Source organism: Alligator mississippiensis, chromosome 5 (genome assembly GCF_030867095.1).
Source record: "Alligator mississippiensis isolate rAllMis1 chromosome 5, rAllMis1, whole genome shotgun sequence".
Classification (NCBI taxonomy): Eukaryota; Metazoa; Chordata; order Crocodylia; family Alligatoridae; genus Alligator; species Alligator mississippiensis.
This window is the reverse complement of record NC_081828.1, coordinates 32,377,007-32,398,520: the sequence shown is the minus strand read 5'-3', so window position 1 is coordinate 32,398,520 and position 21,514 is coordinate 32,377,007. Positions and strand designations below refer to the sequence as shown.

Sequence of the window (21,514 nt, the reverse complement as noted above, 5' to 3'; positions counted from 1 at the left end):
AATTGGAAGAAATAACAGAATAATTAATACATAAAGTTGAAAAGTGCAAGCCTTTAAAACATTCTTGAAGGGCTCTATTAAGAAAATATTCCAACTCAAATGGGGGGCTGGAAATAGATGAGCTATCTAGTCACCTTCTGCCCTTAAAATTCTTTTTCCGTTGCTCTTACCACAGCATGTTTCCCTCATGTAAAGGCATTTTTGTCAGCAGTTTATTGTAATTAGCCTGTTTGCACCGGGAATGCCTCTTTATGAGCCAACTTGATGTTTCCTAGGTCTCAAGAGTGTAATTGACAGTGAGGAGCTGTGCATAATGGATGCAGAGAGTCTGGATTTACAATGCAGTATGAAATTTGTGTAAATAATTGTGTGGATTTGAAGCACATGTTCTGTATAATATTTCATGTTTTCAGCTTAACCCTGTGTGGCCAAGAAAAGGGAGAATTTTTAGTGCAATTGTAAGGCTTGGTTCTGCAAGCTGTTGAGGGCCCTCAGATCCCATTGGAAATTGCTTAGCCCTGCACAGAATAGGTTCCTACTACACTGTTACAGTTCATTTTGCATTTCAGGGTTTTCATATGAACCACATTTTACTATTTATTTGTTTTTAACTTTCTCCTGGAAAAAGAGGGCCAGAATCTTAATTGAAACCTTATTTTATGATCTAGAATAAACCAGTTTTAAGCATTAAGGCAGTATGCTGTCATGATTAGTCGATACAAACTTTAAAAACTGCAGACCAGCATTTTCACTTGAATTGCAAACTCTTTGGGGCAAGGACTATCTTTTTGTTGCATGTTTGAATGGAGCCAAGAACAATTGGATCTTGGGGTGGGGGGACCCGAGGTACTACCATTTGGAATCAAATCCTGAGGTTCTGCGTTCAAGCCAGACCTCCACTGACTCGAGCAGACTGCAAGATTCTGTCCTAAAATGCAGTCCAGATGTATGCTTTGACAACCAGAAGAAAACACATTTCTTTTCTGTTGTCATGACATTTTCTCAGGGTGCCTGTGGACAGTTAGTTTTCAAAAGAAAGAACTATTAGTAGATGACTTGCTTGTACTTTATAGACTTCTCTTCAGCAGCAGTCTGGAGTTGCAGTAATGTCCCCGTTATTCTACTATATTCTACAGGTTATATAATAGGGCTACGCAAAGTTTCAAGTGGTGATTAGATCGGAGGAGATCTGGCCTGATTCGGTGGCCGAATCTCCAAATCCGAATCGAATCAGGGGGCCAATTAAAAGGTCTGAATTGATTCAAAGCTCTCCAAATCTTTGGAAAAGATTTGGAGAGCTTTGGTGATTCGGGCAGTCCCCAGTGGCTGCATCAGGGAGCTGCAACTGAACTCTGAGCTGGTAAGTACTAGGGGTGAGGGAGGGTGGCTGGGGGAGGGAGGAGGGGACCATGGGGGACCCTTGCCAGGCCCCAGCCCCTGCCTGCTCCCCCAGCCCCCCCCCATGGCTGCCCCACCCAGCCCAGCTCCTTTAAAGAAAAGCCCCAGCAATGGCTGCCCCCCCGCCCCAGGTCCCAGCACTTGTTAAAAAAGCCCCAACGCGGCGAGGGGCGATCCCCATGCTGTATGGGGGGCTCTGCACGAGCTCCCCGACCCCCCCCTCCCCCAGCTCTCCCAGGCCCCCTATGGCTGCCCCGCCCACCGTGGCTCCGGCCCTTAAAGAAAAAGAACAAATAAGAAAAACCCAAACTCACTGTTCCTACCAGTGAGGGTTATCCTTGCTGCCCCCCGCTGCCCCACACTGCATGGGGGGCTCTGTCACAAGCCCCCTACAGGTGCCCCGCCCTGGTCAGCTCCGGCCCTTTAAGAAAAAAAAAAGGAGAAAAACCCCAGGACTCTCTGCTTCTGCAGTGGCCTTGGCGCTTCAGAGGGCTCATTGCAGAGCTCCCCATGCAGCGTGGGGCAGCAGGTATTGCCCCCCACTGCCAGGAACTGAGGTTCTGGGGTTTTTCTTGTTTTTGTTTTTTTTCTTAAAGGGCCGGAGCTGTGGCGGGCAGGGCAGCCATGGGGGGGGCTGGGTGAGGGGTCAGGGAGCTCATGCAGAGTCCCCTGTGCAGCAGGGGGCAATGGGGGAAAGTGGGGATTGCCCCCCGCTTGGCAGCACCTGCTGAGTCAGGGCTTTTTTTTTTTTAACAAGTGCCAGGAGCTGGGGCGGGCAGAGCAGCCGTTGTGGGCTGGGGGGGATGAGCCTGGCTGATTTGGAGATTCGGCAGAATCAAATGGGGACGGTGATTCAAATCACCAAACTGAATCACTGTCCCCCGAATCGGCCGAATGCAAAGCAAATACCACCTGCTTCGCATAGGCCTATGATATACCCTCCGCATAATACAGCTGCGTAATTCCTGTTAACGATAAGGATAATTAGTTTCATTCTGTTATTTTTGCATAGATTTTAGCATTAGCAGGTTCCGATTTAATCCTCACACACTGATTCCTGTCAACCCAAGAAAACTCAACTGTTTCACATAGCTGTAGCTAAGAGAGGCACTGCTACAAGAACATTGCCTACTCCCTCCATGCTTTTCTAATGGCCCTTCTAAGAGAAAGTAACTAGAAATGGTCCAAAATACTGCCAGTTACACAGCAATACTCTAGTGAATTACATAGCAATACTGTAGTGTCTTCACATATTGGTGTAGTCAATTTTTTATATGAGCAAAAAGTGCTCAAGAATATATCTTCCCTTTACCCTTCTCTCAGCCAAAGGTTTTCTGCACCAACGCTGATCTTTTAAGAAGAAATAGAAGAATCATGATTTTTCTCGTTTTCATCCTGCCTTCAATACAAGCTTCTTCAATGAAAAGAGTATTTTGCATTTTGTACTAAAGGAAGGAGGCGGGGTGGAGACAAATTTAGTTTTTTCACCTTTAACATTTCCCTTAAACTTGTTGTTTCATGAGTCAGACTATTTTAGTGTAACTTGGTGTTATTTCACTGTATTTGGTAGACTGTACCACACCATTTTGTTAGGACTCTTATATTTAGTGCTTATGAAAATCTTTGTTAAAATGTGGTCACCAGTCCTTTACAGACACACCTCTTTTTAAGGCTCTTGTTTTTGTAGATTAGCATCTGAAGCAGCTGGGATAGATGGTGGTGCAGGAGTCTTTCTTGTGGGATTCGAGCCCTTTGTGAAATCCACTTTGGTTCCCTTGAGACTCTTTCCTTCTTCCCAGATTCCTCTGTCCCAGTGTTGAAGAGACCCTCCTATAAGTCATGTCTTCTTTAAGACCTTTTCTGCTGCTTTTCTCTATTAAAATGAAAAGTGTTGTTAAGTTGTTGACAGCAGCATAAAGCACAAATATATTTTCCTTTCAAGTCTTTTCTGGGGCTCTCTCTTATTCTCTTCAGCTGTTCTGTTTAACTTTTGGTTCGTTTACTCCTCTCTTCTTTTAACATGTTGTTTGATTTATTTTAGCAATTTAAAACATAACCATCCAGGGCTTTGAGACTGTGCACAAATATTTACAGGCAAAAACAACAGCTTGGGCTAATGTGCTGATTTTTGCTGCTAGCTGGTGGGCATCTAGAAGCAGCTGGAACCTACAAGAGGATCTCTCAGATTGCAAGCATGAGTAACAGGAGGCAAACAACCTCCACCAACCTTGAGAGTTGCTTATTGCTCCACCACATCTCTGAAAATTTTCTCCATCTCATCAGCATAACTTCTGCTTTATCCTGGAAGCCGCCTCAGTGAACTGATTTTCCTTGAAAGCTACTTGTGAAGTGATAGACTACACCCATCTGGGGAGGGAAAATGAGGCAGAAAGCTCACTGCTATCAGTAGTACCAATTTTCTCATCTCCCTTAAGTCTTTTCTTCCTGTAAACAAAAGGGTGGTGACATGGAAATCTAAACTACTCTTTTTCCTTAAGAAAATTTCAAATAGGGTATCTGCCCACAAGGAGAACAATGTCATTCTAAATTGACCATGTCTGTCTTTGCCAGGCAATGTAGCAGTGCTGTACCACTTCATAGACAACAATGTCAAAGGCAGGTCCCTTCCACCACCACTTGGGGAGGTTTTCAACCAGTGAAAGCAATGTAGTCTCAGTATCTGCAAATTGTTTTATCCAGGACTGCTAAGCTTAGGACTCCCCTGCAGTGTGCATATCCTTAGTCAGCAAGCAGGGAAGAATGGTTAGAAATCAGACCAGGGGCCTGTCTTACTGTAAATCAACAGCTATTCATAAGAATTGTGTCTTGCTGACTTTTATAACAAGGCATTGAATTACAAAGCTGGTTACACTTCTTAAAATAATCAAACATTCATGTGGTTTGAAGTATAACCCTCCCTAATGCCATACTTGTGCCATAGGTAGCCACGGACTTGGTTACATCATCATTGTTTCTTGATCCCATTTTTACATAACTTAAATTTGTATATATACTGGTATTGCAGTTCCATGGTTAGCTGTAGCTCAGACCCCTTTTGTGGTCTCTTTATATGCAACCCTCATGTCTGTGCTTTGTATATTAATGCGCCTACAATAAAATTGCATGATTCTCCCACTAAGACAGTGCCCTGATCTATAGTGTCATCCATGTACCAATGCAGCTTATCCAACAGATCTATCTGACTGAATTCTTGAACCAGTGGTTCCCTTTGGGAGTAGTGAGATGTGGGGAGTTCTCCCCATGAACTCTGGAGAAGGAAACAGTTAACACCTTGCTAGCATAAAATGTACTGAAACACATTACATCTACCTAGTCTGTCTTAAACTGGCTTAATATAGTCAAGGGCTGAAACTGTTCTTCCATAAACATGGGTTGGAACCATCCATTTGTCCCAGAAACAGACCTTGTCCTGCATTCTTAGTCACCCAAAGCTCCCTCTGATGGGGCTTTCGAATATGCTAGGAATAAACTGTTGGGCTCTAGGTCTTTCTTCATTGTGGTTATTTAGCTTGAAGAGAAAACTGACGAATGGATTTGACAATAGTTTTCAAATACCCGAAGGACAGTTGTAAAGAGGATGAAGAATAAACTATTTTCTGTGGCTGTAGGGGTTAGGACTAGGAGCAATGGCCTCAAACTACAGCAGAAGAAATTTAGGTTGGAGATTAGGAAGAATTCTCTGACTATGAGGGTGGTTAAGCATTGGAATAGGCTTCCTAGAGCAGTTATAGGACCTCTGTCCTTGGAAATTTCAGGAGCAGTTTAAATAGATAGTCGATTAGAATGGATTAATCAGGGATGCTCCTGTCTTGAGCTGAACTAGACCCCCTGACGTCCTTTCCAGCCCTTCTTTCTTGTGTTACAGATATGAACTGGTTTCTGGTCACTTATACCAGTTTATGTGTAATTTCTGCCCCTAGACAAGGAGGCAGAGTGGAGTCCAAGAAAGGGTGGAGGGAACTGGACTGGAACAGTAAAGATTGTTTGGAGCTGAGCAATTTGTTCTGTTGTTTGGGGCGTCAGCACGTTCTCCCCCTTTGAAGATGAAAACAGCCCTCCCCTTGGGACCTGACTGAAAGAGAAACTCTGATGGGTGGGTGTTATGAATTCCTGGGGGAATCAGGGACAGAGAAGAGCCAGGGTCTCAAAGCCAGAGGCTCTCTTCCTGTGAATGCATGCCAAGGCTTCAGGGGGCACTTCAGGAGAGGGAGACCAAATAAGGAGAGTACTTGAAGTAGAGCTTCTCCTCCAAAGGAGCGTGATCAGTGACAGGATGCTCTTATGTATCTTTGCAGGGGACAAGATTCACTGCTGCAATTGCTTTTTTTAGTTTTTAAAGGTGAAGCTCTTTAAAGAGAATCAAAGTTTTGCCTGAACCAAAGTTTGTTGTTCCTGATATAACACATTGCACAGTCAGTTGATTTTCAGTTTTACTGTATTCTGGTCACAAATTTTACTATGTGTATTATTATATTAAGTTTTTAGAACACCTGGCCAGTTGTGCTTGAAGCATATAGAGCTTTAACTGACCTATAAACAAGTGCTACTTTGTGTAGAAGAGTTCTAAAATTATTTTCTAGTGTCATTGAATTGATGGGTGATTCAGTTATGGCAAACAACCATGTTGAATGAGGGTCAGGTTGCTCTTTTAATCAAGTCACTTTGCCAAATATTTACTAAAATAGGACAGACTCTTGTAAAAGTATAAATAGTTTGTTACTTATTTAAATAAAAAGATCCTTACAAACCATATTTGGTATGGTTCTTTGATAGTGTTTATGCTTTTTTATACTAGGGTTTCCATTGTGATTTCCACTAGTAAAAAAGAAATGGAGAGTTGTCTTTTATATAAAATTTGATAGGAAACATACTGCTTAATAAATTACAAGAGACATTATAAACATATCCGACATGAGCATTTGCTAATTAAATATTTATTGAGTGGTAAGGATGCTGCAGTTTCTGCTATAATAACCAGTACTTCAGTTCTTGAGCTGAACAGCAGCTGCTTACCAAGAAATAGGAAAGGAAAAAACCTCTTGACAAAACTAGTAGTCTATGGCCAGGTACAAACATTGCACTTGTACCGGTATAAGTGATCAGAAACTGGTCTTCACCCAGAACAGAACAGAAGTTTGGCACGTACAAGCTGGTTTAAAAATGGTGAAACCCAGTCTAAGATTTGCCTCCCCCTCCAAAGGGCGCATGTGTGTTCTTTTCACTACTGATCTAAATTATGCTGCTTACAAAAAAATCATGCAACTTAGATCGACTCTGCCTCAGGCTTTTTTAATGTCTCTACCTAGCCAATATGTGCCCTCAATGTTATATTATGCAGACCAGAAACAATACAAACACAATGTAAGAAAATACATAAATGACAGAATAATAACTGAATGCAGAGGCTAGAAAAGCAAATATATACATTATCGGTTTATTTTCTGGACTGCCAGAGGCAAGAGGTCCTGTGTGCATGGCTCTTTTAGCTGTGCTGTGCAGTGAGCCTTGTGGTATAAATTTTGTTTACAAAGGTTGAAATGTGCTTTTATAAACCACCAAGGCTGAAAAATGTTGCCAGGGTGGTGCCAATGTATAGGAAGAGTGGTCAATGTTTAAACACTTAAGTAAGAAAGCTTAAGATGTTCACAATAGGCCAACTGATCTACTTCCTCAGAAGCAGAACTTTTTGCTAACGTAATTAGCAAAGTATGGTTAAAGGGAAAGTATGCAGGGGGTAGTGAATGACAGTGGTATCAGATAGAAAGCAAATAGAAAGAAGCACAAAGTATGAATTGTATATAATGTAAGGTAGAATTTATAAGGAAATGAAGTTTGAAAAGTAACCAAAGATAGATTACAAACCTCTGAGAATCAGTAGGCCAGCTGAAATAAAAGGAGCAACTGAAAAGAATGAGGACGCCAGAGAAAAGTTAAATACTTTTCTTTTTCTTTAGCTTTTACTGCTGAAGACTTTGGGAAGAGACATACCTCCCAACATTCCCTTTTTCATGTAATAAAAATGAAACTTCAGGTGTTAAAATAAGTGGTGCATGAATAAATATAATGAGCGAAAAAGGCACCAGACTACAGTATATTCATCCATGACTTCTGAAAGAATTCAAGTTCAAGGATTAAGTTACTCTGATAACAAAGATATGTTATGTTGTTATACTCTTACGTTGTACTGAATGATAGGGGAGTGGTAAGTTTTGTTCCTGTCTTGGAAAAAAAAAAAAGCATTAAACTAATCCTGGTAGTCATAGACCTGTGAGCTTCACCTCAGTCCCATTGAATTCTTAAAAACATAGATAAACATGGTTTGAAAAGAATTGAAGTCATAGCTTCTGCAAAGGAAAACTATATATCCCTAATCTACTATGCTTCTTCTGAGTGTGTTAACAAGGAAATGGATAAAGGAGAGCCAAACGATATAACCTTTTTTAGACTCTCAGAAATCCTTGTCAAAATCCCTCACAGGAGGCTATTAAGGAAAGTAAGCATTTGTAGGATGACTGGTAAAGTATAGTTAAGCTTTGGAAACAATTTAATAAGTATTAAATGGTTGTTTTGGAGTAGCAAAATGATAAAAGCTAGGATAGATGGTGTTTAATATATTAAACAAGTACTATGGAAAAAGGGGAGTTGGCACAAATTATACATTGTTAATTGATAAGGTTAGGAGCAAAGACTCCTCATGATTAGATGCACTTCTTGTCTAATCTAATATTTAAATTTCTATGGTTTTTTTTTCTTAAAGCTCACACTGAGACAGTGATTCTAAACTAGGATGCTGAGAGATCCTTTGAAAGGTACAATGTTCACACTGTGAGGTGTGCAAACACCTACACATGGGGTGCATCTACATGAGACACTACAGTGCAGTAGCAATGAGATACTGTGCCGTAGCTCATTGCTACCACACAGTAGTGTTGCCAGGCACTAACTGTGTGGTGACAGTACTGTGCAGTAGTAATGAGCTACAGCACAGTAGCTTGTTGCTACTGCACAGTTGCATCAGGCAAATATCATGCAGCAATGGTACTGTGCAGTAGATCCTGTTACTGCACAGTTATTTAGTTCTTGCTTATGCAAGTAATAACTGTGCAGTGGGCAGCTCATGTAGACATGCCCATGATTCACAAGATAAACCCAGAGATTTAAATAGGAATCAGTAGTGGAAAAAACATTCTGATCTGTTGTGATCCTTCTGAGTTCTTTGCAACAGGAGAATTACTCTTTTTGCCAAAAACAAATGAAAGGTAAGGGCTGGCATTTTCTGAGGGGGGCCTTGAGTATAACAAGGGAGGGTCTTGAGCCTAAAAAGGTTGAGAACCTCTGATCTGAGAATGAACCTACAATACCAAGGTGCCTTTGAGTGAAAAATGCTCCTGGTTGAAGGTTAAGTTAACTTTGATTGAAAATTTCAGATGAAGAAGAAATGTATTGTGTCTGAGCAGGATTAAGACAGAGACTCAGCTGTGTTTTCAGACAGTCTTGTGTATAAAAAACAGTTTGGCCCAAGAACTTGAACGCTGAACTGTCTGGCTGGATTGATGAAAGTAGTACTATGTCTGTGTAAGTTGCAGCTATTTTTAGGGCCCTGATTGCATAACTTGTGTTGATGGAAGTTTATGTAAGTTGTTCCATTGGCTGCAGTTGAGTACTCATATGAACATGTGACCAATGAGGTTGTATATTCAAATGATTAATGCAGGGTAAAAAAATATATGTAGGATGTATATACATATTATACTGAGGAACTGGCCATAGGATTGCATCCTCTCATTGTTTTCTTGGTGAGGAAGTAACTAGCTCTGAGCCCAAATCCTTCTGGACTGTGTAGTATTTGAACTGGAACTAGAAAAAAGGTCAGATCTCAGAGATACCTGATATTGTGTGCTTGGGTCAAAGGGAAAAGAAAGCAACCTGAATTCAAATTGCTAACTCTTGGATATTAGAACTTCACTTGGTAATATCAGCCACTCTGCACACTGACTATAGAGCTTTCCCCTACAACTCTGCCTGGCTCACACATCACAAACAAGAATTCCTTCCAGTTCAAGATAGAAAGGAAGCGATTCTGATACTGTAACGAAAAAATTAAAGTATTTGGTATTCCTAAAAGAAATTAGAACTTCAAATGTTCAAAATGCATAGGCAAGAGCAAAATGGGGCCAGCTAGGTATATGATTGGCAGCAAGGTTTAGACTTAACAGTGCAATGTTGATTTGGGAGCTTCCTTGATTTGTGATGAGATGATTTGAGACTTAATGGGCACATCTACACATGCTTTTGATCCGAGATCAAGTTACTTTCAAATAAACTACTTGAGAGTAAATGCTCCCAGGCAGGCATCTACACGTGCAGGGACATGGGAGCAGATTTACAGCTTTTAGCCCAACTGGTGCCACTTCCTGTGGCCCTATAATGGGCCCCTGCTGCCACCAGGGGGAGCTCCAGGATCTGGGTGCAGCTGCCAGCAGCTGTCTCGAAAAGAAAACCCTACTCTCTGTTCCCTAGCCAAGAGCAGCATGCACAGCACTGGGGCAGCATGCTGCAGCTCTCTCCTCATTGTCTCTGCTTCCCTATGCCATGGCTGCTCCAGCACTTGCCCCTGGCAGAGACAAGCAACACCCCAGGCTCCTGCTGGCCACCATGCTGGCCCTGCTGACCTGCTGCACCAACCACCAGCTGGCCCATGGTCATCTGAGCCTTTCCAGCTCACCCACATGCAGTGACTACCTGCCCAGCCACAGTGTGCTGTTCCAGAGCTGCTACCTCCTCACAGCTGCTACCTGGTCCCCGTCCAGCTGGGGGATGCCACTGCTGGGGTAGCCCTTGCCGTCCTAGGCCTCCAGTCCTGCTGCCTCTGGCCCTAGTGCATCAGGGCCCTGGATGGGACCCACATCCCCATCACCTGCCCACCTCATGGTGACTGGCTGTACTACAGCCAGAGGGGCTTTCATTCCATGGTGCTCCAGGCTGTTGTGGACCACTGTGGTGCCTTCATGGGTGCGAGTGCCAGCTTGGAAGCCTTCACACACGAGTGCCATGGCACCTGCATGGTTTGTAACTCTGCCCTGCCAGCTTTGGTGCAGAGCAACCGCTTTGCTCCAGGGGTGATAGACCTGCAGCTGGGAATTGTGGTAATTCCATCCTTCCACATCAGGGACCCCACCTACCCACTCCTGCTCTGGCTCATGCAGCCCTACACTGGTCAGCTGGACCCCTCCCAGGCCTGCTTCAACCAGTGCCTGGGCCAGACTCGTGCCTTGATGGAGTACACCTTTGACTGCCTTAAAGGATGTTGACACTTCCTCACCGCCCACCTTGTTTGCTGAGGACAACCTCTCTGGCATCACAACCTGTGTGTTGCATAACATCTGTGAGGTCCAGGGGGAGATCTTCTGAGAGGCCTGGACAGAGGAGACATGGCAGGCAAAGGATGCTTGGAAGCGGGAACATCACCTGTAGTGGCAGTGACAGCAGCACCCCCACACCCCCTGAGGCCCCAAGCAAGCCACACACCTGCCCCTGGGGGCTAGGGCATCAGGTGCAAGAGGCACTGGCCAGCCATCTCCTCCTGTGCTCCCTACTGTAGCCTGCCTGGGCAGCTGCCCATGGACCCCTCCCCCCACCCACCTCCTGCACCATGCTTGCTGCAAATATGTCTCAGAAGAACAACAGTTTTTATTCCCCTCACATCAAACAGAGCCCTTCTTCCCATCCCCACTAACAAACAGACCCCTCCACCGCCCAAAAACCATAAAACATCCTTTTGCCTCCTTAAACTATTTACAATGTGGTTTGTGTGCCATCCTGGGTGAGGGCATAGGGGGTGCCTGCGGGTAGGCCCCGGGGGCAAGTGGCGAGCAAGCCTGGCCTCTGGCTGCTTTCCCCCATGGGTGCACATGCCTCCAGCAGTTGGTGTCCAGGGCAAGCAGCATCAGCATGCAGTCCTGGGCCCACTGCAGGCAGCTCAGCTCCATGCAGACATGGAACCAGGGTGAGCAGCAGGCCTGGACCCAGGCAGGGGGAGAGGGGGGCTGAGTTGTGGGGGACCTGGGGCAGGGGCTGTGCTGGACCTCTTCCCAGGCCCAAGGTGGGGCCTGCTTCTGGCCATCGGGTGGCTGCTAGGGCATCGGGCAGCTGCCAGGGATCTGGGCAGGGCTAGGGTTGGGGGCCGAGCAGCGGATGGTACAAAGGCAACCGCTGGGTCCAGCATGGTGTCCAGCACCCGGCAGTCATCATCTGTGGCTTGAACTGCCCTGCCTAGGACTGCTGTGTGATCCCACAGGGCCTTCACCTGCTCCAGGGCCAGGAACTGTGCCTGGAACTCCTGGTCTGCCTGGTCCCAGACAATGGGCTACATCCTTGTGGGCTACATCCTCTCCCCTCCAGGCCCATGCATCCACCAGATGGTCTTGCAACACCATCACCAGCCAGTCCAGGAGACTGATGCAGTTCTGAATCCACCTCTGGCAGAGTTGGCATATTCTCAGGGCCCCAACTGTGGGTGGCAGTGATCCTGAGGCCTCATCCCAGCTACCAATTGTGGCCTCTTTCTTGTGTGCAGCTGTGGGGCCTGCAGAGCCATGAGAGAAGCTGTTTGTGAGAGTTTGCAACATTTCTGAGATCAGGTGCTCTGTACCAGGGGCCATGTGCTGTCTGATCTTGGATTGGGGGTCAGGCATGCATGCGTGCCCAGGAACCATGGTAACTTGGCTGAGCAGGGCTGGGCTTAGGAGACACCAGCTGAGCCCCCTGCCCCCATGCGCTCCCCTGGGGCAGGTGGAATTCTGGGTGCTGGCTGTGGCAGCCTGCCTCCCCCACCCTGTTCCAGTGGTGGGACAGGCCTGGCTTTTGGCAGAACCTGCTGCTGCGGCTCAAGACCCCACTTTCCCCACTTCTCCTGCAGGCCAGCCTCTCTCCTGAGCTTCCACCCAGCCCATGGCGGCCAGGCTCGAGGGGGTGTGGAGCTCCCAGATGACTGGGACGTGGAGTTGGCTGCACTTCTGCCCTCCCCGCAGGGGGCTTCTCCAGGGAGGTGCCCTGGGGCCAACCCCACCCCCCCCTTGAGGCAGCGCTGCACCCTAAGTGTGCCCCTGCTACGTGTCATGGGTGGTGTGTGCAAGGAGCTGTTTGTGCAAACTGAGGGGTGCCCAACCCACTATGTCCTGCTGCTGCCGATCACCATGGTGCCCTGGGCACACCTGGCATAGGGCCCCTTAGCTTTGATGGCATGGAGGGAAACCAGGCTGCCCTGCAACCTCTGTTGCTACCTGGAGGGCTACCCATGACTGTGCTACATGTCTCTGCCCCCCACAGCTGTGGAGGACATCACCGCCAGCATTGATGCATTCATGAGCATGCAAGAGGCCTGTGCCTGCCTAACTGCAGGGACACAGACTGCTCAGTAAACTTTTGCCCTGTCTCCTGCCTCTCTGTGTGCTGTGGGGGGAAGCCTGGGGGCCAGAAGAATGCAGGCAGAGCCCAGGCCTGGGGCAGGGGCTGGGGCAGGAAGGGTCCTCCACCCCCGTTGCAGGGCTTACTACATAGCTGGGGTGGGACAGGGGGCAGGGCCCAGGCCTGGGGCAGAGGCAGGGGCCAGGGTGGGGAGGGTCCTCCCCACAGTGCAGGGTTTACCATGTGGCTGGGCTGGCATGGCCAGCAGCTCTGCTCAGTCCCAATTGGTAGCAATGGCGTGCAGCTCCACACAGTGTCTTTGGATGTTGAGGTGTAGCATGTGGGTATCTGGGGAAGATCTGTTGCTGCTTGGTGGCCAGTAGTGACATAACCAGCTGTGCCTCATGGCTAGGGCTGAGGCTGCAGAGCTGTCTGGGCAGGCACTGGCCCAGGCTCCCTGAGCTGCTGGTGGAAGCTGCAGGTAGGGAGCTCAGTGTGACAGGCTGCTGGAAGCCTGAGGGGCTCTCTCCCAGTGACATGTCACCGTGGGTGCCAGGCTAGGGGGGTGGGCTCGGGCAGGCCACTCATGCTGCTGTACACAGCATGGCTGCAGTCTGGGTCCCAGAACACAAGTATCTCTGTCAGTTGCCACATAAAGGGCATGGACTTGTGGGCACTCCCTGACTGACAGTTGTGCTCGGTGATGGTAATCCACTGTGCCTACAAGGCTCTGACCTTTATGCGACACTGCCACACTGATCAATTGTGCCTGTGCTTCCACATCCAGCCTGACATCTTCTCATAGACATGGGCATTGGAGTGCCTGCTCCATGTGAACTGACATTGCACCTCTGTCTCACCCCACAGTGCCATGACGTCATCAGTCACCTTCACGAACTAGTTGAGCCCCCAGTGGCAGGCACTGGCATGGGTGAGAATGAGGCCATTGGGGCTCCTGCACCAGCTTACCTGGCTTCCATGTGGCTGTTCCCTGTGCTGCCGGGCCTGGGGAGCTGCCTGCAGCGCACAGCTCAGGGCACTGCATGGGATTGGAAGCCATGTGGTGAGGCGATGACCCGTGGGCAGGTTCCTGGGGGTGGGCTGTGGGCAGCTGGAGCTGGCTCCAGTGGCCAAGAGCTGCCTGCAGCTAGGTCTGGGTGCTGGCAGGCCTGGAATGAGCCTGTAGCACCTGCAGGCCTGGACGGCCTGGGCCTGGCAGGTGCATGGCACTGCAGTGCCAGGCAGCAGTGCTGGGGTGCAGGCAGGCTGGTATAGCTGGCCTGCGACCTGCTCAGGGATACATGGGCCTGGAGTGGCCTTAGGCTGCCTGCGTGTGCCCCAGGCTTTTAAGACCCTGAGGCTAGGGCTGCCATAGAAGCAGCCAAGCCTTGAGGCAGGAGAGACTTTCAGCCCCAGAGCCCTGGGGCTCAGCTCCGGCTGGCCCCCTAGTGGTAGGGCTGATTGGGAACAAATATGCTCCTGGTTGGCATCTACACATGCATTACTGTGCAGCAACTACTTACAAGTAAATTTGCCACTTGCATTTGCAGGTATCAAATTTACTCACAAGGAGCATCATTTACTGCGCAGTAAGTGTCTACATGTAGACACAGTAAACTACACTACTGCGCAGCAAAGTGTTTCATGTAGACATGCCTAATGTTAACAAAACAAGTGAGAACCTTCTAAGGGTCAGGAGATTAACCCATAAAAAAAGCAATAGAAGTTTGTCAGGCCACTGAAGTAAAACAAATTGAGATGAGAAATAAAAAAACACTTTGCAGTTATGCTACCCGAAAGGGGAATAGATTAAATGCCCTCAGGACTTGAAAAGATTTTTGCTGGGCTTGTCAGTGAAAGAAAACCCCATAAGCATTAAAAATGGAACAGAAATGTGATACAGTTGTTAAAAGGGAATTGTGCAGTGCATATTCAAACTTGAGGGTTATCAAAATGCAATTTGCAAAATTAGACTATTAAATGAATGACAGCAGCTAAGGCAATGACAGTACATGCTTACTCTGAAGTGGAGATTCTAACATTTAATTCCAAGTGAAACCCATGTGGCATATAATGGTAAAGTGAATAGACTCACCTTGCAATAGCATTTGGGGCAACCAATATTAAACTGTAAACATCTGAAAAGTTAGTGGGGAAAAGATGCACAAAAGTAACGAGGAAAAAAGTGGTCAACAGTGAGGCCATTTAAGTTTGTTGATGAGTTTTGGAGGACTGGGTGTTTGCCAGAAATACACACCATGGTCCCAATTCAGGAAGATACTAAAGCATGAATGTAACCCTCCACTTTTGAGTACTCTCAGTGATTTTAGTGTGCTTTTGTACCTGTATGAATTGTGGCCTAATGGACTAACAGAAGAAGGAAGGTCTGTAACTTCATGCTGTGAGAAATCTGCTAGTTTAGTTTAACTGCAAGATAGGGTGAGCCAAATGAAAGAAAATGCTGGTTTTGCTGCTGAGATTTGTTTGATGGTAACAGTCAAAGTCAGACATTAGCATAAACACAATGTCTAAAGATCCAAAGGATTCTCAAGAGAACGTCTTCATTTGCTGACTTGAATGAAATAGTGAGAAGAATGACAGGAGCCAAGTGGCTCTCCAGCCAGATTCTTGCAAATACCATTTGATGAGGCAAATTCCAGAATGTGCACTGTAAATAAGTTATCTGGACAGCGTTGGTTCCTGTCTTCCATGTAGTCTGTGCTCTGAACCCAGAGTATTCTGCTAGAGCAAATGTTGGAAGGAATTCATGCTATATATTGACAATAACCTATATAATCAAACCAAAGTAACCTAACAAAAGCCAGAGTACTCAGAACTATGACAAAAATCAGTAGCCAAAACTGTGACTAAAAGGAAAATTTTGAAACACTTTGAATTTCAGTCCATGTAGAAAAAACATTTAATTCTGATGGAAAAAAACAAACAAAAAAATCAGAACAGTTGAAGAAATGCTAAGTGCCTCAGAATCTAAAAAGGATGGGCAGTTGGTGACTCCAGAGTCTGGGGGGGGGCACCAGCAGCTGATCGCTGACTGGCGGTGTCCTCAGTGGCTGATCACTGACGGAGTACCCCAGTGGCCAGTTGTCAAGGGCAGGGGGGAGTCCCCCAGCGGCCAATTGCAGTGTTGGTGGCATAAACCAGAAGTGTCACCAGTACTTCTCAGTGCCAGCCAGCGCCAAACTCAGGAGGGGTACTGGCTGGCACTTCACACAGCACCCCCACTCCCCATCTAGAGAGGGCCAATCTCAGGGGTGCACATGCCCCCCTCCCCACGCATCGCCTGTGCTAAAAAGTGCCCAATATGCAGTGGGAATGGTTACTTTTCTGAGGAAGTATGTATGAAACCTGTTAACAAAAACTATTTTACTATCTTCTCAGCAGTGGAAATGGATGGGGAGGAAGAGCTGTTTTGAAAACATAATATCAAAATGACAGTGATAAATTACTTTAACACTGAACTTCCCATCTAACTCCACCGTTATCACAAATGGGGGAGGAACCATGAAACTGCAAAAGTAAAAAAGAACCAATTTCCAGTTAGCTGCATCTCAAAGGTGTTGAACAGAGCTGAAAAGATAATCTGTGCTTACAGAGTGTGAAAAAGGGCTACTGGACTGTACTTTGGAAATATGCTGTCAGAGTGTGTAATTTTGATTACACTCCGCTCAGTCTTTGTGCATCACTTGCTGTCGGGGATGGTAAACTTTGAGACACAGAAACTGTCTTTGCATGCCTTTGAGCAGGAATTCTGGATGCTGTTGTAATTAGATACTGAGCAATACAGATTAGACATTTGATTGCTTAAATACTTTTAAAAAATTGAACCAAAATTGACTTAAGGAAATTGATCTAAGCCTCTGCCATAATCTGGCCACAAGGGTAAATGCAACTTCTTCAAGATTGCTGTTGTAGTTTAAAAATTATAATAGTAAAGCAGGATTTGAAACTAAACTATTACCAGAAAGATGGCTGATCCAAACATTTCTGTTAGGCAAAGAGAATGAAGGAAAATGAATTAACAATAAATAAAAATTAATGTTAAATAAATATGCATGTAAACTTGTTATAGACAGAATGTTGGGTTGTGTGCAATGTAGAATATCATCGAGTAGGGACTATAAAATATGAAACTGCACAGTTATAAAATACATTAATAATAGCAATAGCAGGAAGGGCACATCAGCCAATAATGTGCTGCAAAGGCACAAATTTCCAACAAAGAAAGAAGCCCTGTTGAAAAGAAATTGTATAACAATTCCCTTCTTTTAAAGATGCGTCAAGTTTTTCAGTTCATTCTGGTACAACCTTTCTGTTCCAAGAGCATAAAGTGGGTGTAAAGTGGCCAGAACTAATTCCTGACATACTCATAGCACAAGGGGGAATTTCCTTAGGGCAGCGGTTTTCATCCATTTTTGGTCGGTGTACCCCCAGCAGCCGGTTGAGAGATTGGCTGTCGGGGGACTCCCTATCAAGCTAGGGGGTGGAGAGGAGGGGAAGGGTCCCTCGACAGTCAATCGACGAGCAGGGGGGTGAGTCCCCTGGCGGCCAATCAAAAAGTAGGAGGGAAGAAGGGGTCCCCCAGTGCCGATCAACGACCAGGGTGGGGGGGGTTCCCTGCACACCCACCCAGGGGAGAACAACAAAACCAGCAGTGGAAGCACCACCAGCACATGGCGTCAGTGAAAACAAAAGTGCTGGCAGTCTCATCCCCTGCTTCTCCTTGCCGCTACCACAAACCCCCTGGGGCCTTCCCAAGTACCCCCAGGGTACATGTACCCCAGCTGACAACCCCTGCCTTAGGGGATGTAGTACTGCCTCAATCAATCTATGCCACCCTCCACTTACACCCTTTAGTGAATAAGGAACTAACAGAAGATGAGACCAGAGCACATGGCATTCTGGGTAGTCTTAGCTTGCACAGTGTCCTGAGGAAGCTAGTATAAAGTTTACGGCAGAAAGGGGGAGAAGGGCCCAACTTGGAACCAAACTATGGGAAAGAAACAAGAGCCATCTTTGTCCCCACACCTGCCTACCTGCCCTGAACCCTCTATTTTTTTTTAACTGTGTTTGAGGACAGAGTAATGCATTCCGATCTTTTAACATCTGCATGACATTTTCCAGGTATCTTCTACAAAAGACTTAGTCTGATTGTCAGTGTGGTGGTAATGAAGCTTCAACAAGGTCCTGTAAAAACCTGTGAATTTACATGTTTGGAAATGTCTGTTTTCCAGATTTTGAGCAAGATTGTTCAAGAAAGGGAGGTTTGATACTGGGTTGTAGTAAGAAGTCTCTTGTGACCAGAGAAGACTTCTTCATGGTGGCTGAACTGTGACTTATTTTAGTTCCTCCTTTGAATGAAGCATTGATCAATTGATCATTTCAGCTACGGAGAGCCACAGCTGTCCATAACTAAGGACCAGCCCAAATCACAACTGTGCATTTTTCGCAGAAAATGCAAAATCAGGTGGGCTCCATGAAAAATGGCAGCCCCCATGATTTTGGCAGGCTTGCTGGAAAAAAATACAACCCCCAACTTACTGGCAAGCAGAGAAAATGGCAGGAAGCCCTGCAGTCCTGAAGCACTGTGTAGGGGAGGGAGAAAATCAGAGGTTGAGTCTGTGACAGGCTCAGTCCAGGAGCCAGTCTGAAGCCAGCAGAGAAGCGAGAGGGTTTTGGCGTCAGCTTTTAAAGCAGCCACAGGTATTCTGGTACAGCATGTGGCAGCCTGAGAAGGATTCTTTAGGATGAACACTGAGAAGAAATTCTCCAAGACAACAAAATACATTTCAGTGCTGGACCGTGTAAATCAGTATTCGGCAGGGATCTTGCACACAGATGGAGCAGACTGTTCCGTATCACCTGCAGCGTGACTCTGGATGTGTTGAGGAAAAGAAGTATAGCTTGACACTTATAATGCAAGGTTCACTGAAACAAAAAGCTGTTTCAGAGGCTGAAGGTCAAAGCAAAAAACAAGAACCATGTCCTCACTTCTTAAAAGGATCATGGAAAGCAACTTGGCAAGGCAAGAGGTGTTTTCCCCCGTGGAAGCTTTCACAGCTATCAGCATCCCACTGGAGATACTTGATCGCCGGAAGTTAAAGGACTACCTGAACCAAAATGTTGCAAATGCTGGCAGTTTTCCATATGCCAGCAGACTTCTCCAAGACCTGCCTATATTTCAAACAGAGCCGGTCCACCTCACAGCTAACAATTTTTTTACCAGGTCTCAAGCCACAGTGAAAGTAAGCATCAACTATGGCCTATAATTTGACAAGATCTCAGCGTTCCCATCAGACAATGCTGTGTACATGTGCAAGGCTTTTGCTGATGTGCTCCAAGGGATGCTGCCCAATGCAGTTCATGTCACCTGCAATGCTCATATTCTGTCTTTAGTTAGTGACATCTGCTGCACGCAGTAGATAGCCTGGTGCCCTCCTTCAAGAAAGTCTTCAAGCAATGTCCAGGCTGTAAGGTCCGGTACGGGGAGTCCATCACCAGTCAAAGTGGGGACTCGCATGGCACTGTGTTGCTGCCACCTGAGCCTGTGTTCACAAGGTGGAATTCATAGTGCAACATGGTCTTTTACCACAAGGGTTGTCAACTGGGAAGGCCCCAGGGGGTGCACGGAGAAGCAGGAGGTGAGGCTGCCAGCACTTTGCACTGCTTGAGCCACTGAGCACCACGCATCGCTGGTGCTTTTGTTTTCACTGCTGTGTGCTGTTGTCAGTTGGTTGCTGGGGGACCCTCTCCCCCCCACACCGGTTGTTGATTGGCCACCTGCCCCCCGCTCATCAATCAGCTGTTGGGGGACTCTCCACTTCTTGACCAGCCACCAGGAATACACCGACCAAAAAAGGTTGAAAAACCCTGTTTTACCACACCAAGAATATGCAGTGCTACCAGCAGTTTGTGAGCAAGGACATGGAAATCACACCCAGCACACAGTGAATGCTTAAGCTTCACAATTTCTTAAGATGGGGCAATATTCAAGATCAAGTGCTGTTTGTGGCTGGATATGCCACCTGGTTCATGGAGCTTCTAATGTGGTTTGAAGGGCAGCAGGCTATGATCCACCATGCATACGACAAACTGATGGATTTGATAAATTGGGTCAAAGACATGGCATCACAAGAACTGCCAAGCTGTCCTCTTGAAAACCAGCAGAGAGGAACTGTTCCAGACAATAGCTGTGAAGCTGAACCAGTACTATACATACAAGCCACCGCTGTCACCGCAGTTTAGACAACCGACTGCCTCCTTACTTAGGGCTGTTCCCATTCTGGACCCCAACCAGGTGCTTGTTCTGAGTTGTGACTCAAACCCTGGCTGGTGGAAAGAGCATGACAATGAATGTGCTGCTCATGTGAGCTTTGTCAAAGAGTGCTGGATGCCTGTCTGTGTTCTGGGATTCTCTCTGTGGCCAGTTTCCACAGTTCTACACCCTGGCAACATATTGACTCCCATTCCAATGAACTCAGTGGATGCCGAGTGTGCCATCTCAAGATATAGACAAGTGTTCACTCCACAGAGACAGGAAATGTTTGTAGCTACTGCCACTAGATGCAGCATGCTAGCATTTAATAAGTAGCAAGAATTGCCTGTCTCAAGGTTAGCTTTTAGTAAACTCCTTTTTACAATGTCCTTTAATAAAGTATATATAGTTGGTATTAGTTACATTTTATGTTGTGTATAGCTTTAATTTCGTAAGACATTTCAGTTTAGAGTTTAATTAAATGCGAAAATTGCTTAATAATGCATCGATACATGGCTTCTGTGGGCTTAATCCCCTGCTTATTCCCTGTGGGCTTAATCCCCTGATCCCCTGATGGCAGTTTCAGGTCATCTGGCAATCTGTGGGAAAATGCAGGTCTCCTGGGGCTCCTTGGCCAATCGGGGGGGGGGGGGGGGGGAGGGAGGGGGGGGAAAACAGGGGGAGCGGGCCTGCCACATTCCACCCATGAAAATGGTGGCCGGCTCCAGGTTCTGCCCGCAAAAAATCAGCTGGTCGCCTCCTTGAGTTTGGTAGATCCCTGACCCATAACTGAGAAATATGAGAGTCTAATTTACAGATGACAGTATGTGTCTTGCTCAGAGATTGTCTGGCATGGCATGAAAGCAGCAGGGTCTTGGGTTTATGCAGTGGGTCCAACTTTCAACATCCTGGTTGCATGTGATCTCTGTAAAGAGGATTTTTCCTGTTGGCTTGTAATGTTTAGCATACATGTTAAAATGCCAGTTATTGGGCACAGCCCCAAGATGCATAGACATAGAAATTAATGTCATATTCTCTCCAATGAAGACCGACCTCCAGAAGTGGACAAAAGGAGCCCAATGTTATCTTTGCAGCCAGTTTATAACTGTGGATCATAAAGTTTCTGATTCAAACCAGGTTAGAAGGTAGTTACTCTGGTGATCTCTGTGGCAGGTCCTTGGCATGCTTCTCTAATATAGAAGGTTTAGTTATAAATAAACATTTAAGCCTTTCACTAACCTGTTATTTTATGTAGTCACTGGTGTAACCTGGGCGGTACTCCAAGAGGTACCCCCTCTCCAATTGGAGGGATCAAAGCAGGTGCACAAGCGCTGTGGGAGATGTAGGGACTCTCCTCCCCTTATAGAGCAGAGCCAGACCACCAATAGGGACTTAACCATATACCTTTTAATGAGA

General features: G+C 46.3%; 1 long non-coding RNA gene across 1 annotated transcript in view; it reads left to right on the top strand.

The window, feature by feature from the left end:
- LOC132250765 (uncharacterized) overlaps positions 1–20,520 on the top strand; it is a 53,431-nt gene extending 32,911 nt beyond the window's left edge. The window contains exon 2 of the long non-coding RNA XR_009462376.1: positions 18,078–20,520. This is a non-coding gene — a long non-coding RNA (uncharacterized LOC132250765). The remainder of the gene's footprint in view (positions 1–18,077) is intronic.
- The last annotated feature ends 994 nt before the right edge of the window (positions 20,521–21,514 follow it).